The sequence below is a fragment of the Vanellus vanellus genome (genome assembly GCF_965231255.1).
Source record: "Vanellus vanellus genome assembly, chromosome: 8".
Classification (NCBI taxonomy): Eukaryota; Metazoa; Chordata; class Aves; order Charadriiformes; family Charadriidae; genus Vanellus; species Vanellus vanellus.
The window spans coordinates 26,894,050-26,894,549 of record NC_138913.1 but is presented as its reverse complement, the minus strand read 5'-3'; the positions used below and the strand labels follow the sequence as shown (position 1 = coordinate 26,894,549).

Here is a 500-nt window from a genome sequence, read left to right as displayed (position 1 = left end):
ACGGTGCTGGCCAATGAGGGCTGGCCGTGCCGCCCAGGCTCGCCCTGCCGTGCCGCCGTGAGGGGCCGTAGGGCCCGGATGTTGCCGGGAGCGCGGCGGCTCCTGCCGCCGCCCCTGTCCGCACTCAGCGCATTCCGCAGCGCCCGACCCGGCCCAGCCCTACTCTTCCTCGGGCCCGCTCTACTCTCCCCTACCCTGACCCCGTCACTTCCCGCCCTCTTGTTCCGGTCCCGCCGCCGCGCAGGGCCCCTCCCCTCCTCTCCTCCCCTTTCCTCTCCTCCCCGTCTCCGCCGCTCGACCCGCAGCGCTGCCGCCGGGCGCGGGTTCCACCCCCCCCGCCGCCGCCGCGCACTGAAGCAGCGGCCGCCGCCCCCCGCCCGCAGCCCTTCCCTGGAGCCGCCCCCGGAGCAAGGCGGTGTCGGAGGCGGTGCCGGTGGCGCTGCCCGCGGCGTTACCTGTGCCCGGGTCGCCCCGCGGCAGCCGTCGCCGAGCCGCCGCCA

General features: G+C 78.0%; 1 protein-coding gene across 1 annotated transcript in view; it reads right to left on the bottom strand.

Annotated features, from left to right (window-relative positions):
• The window catches only part of SAP130 (Sin3A associated protein 130), a 21,272-nt gene extending 20,772 nt beyond the window's left edge, over positions 1–500 (bottom strand). Inside the window, exon 1 of the mRNA XM_082486936.1 lies at positions 456–500. The gene's annotated coding sequence lies outside the window, so the exon portion shown is untranslated. The remainder of the gene's footprint in view (positions 1–455) is intronic.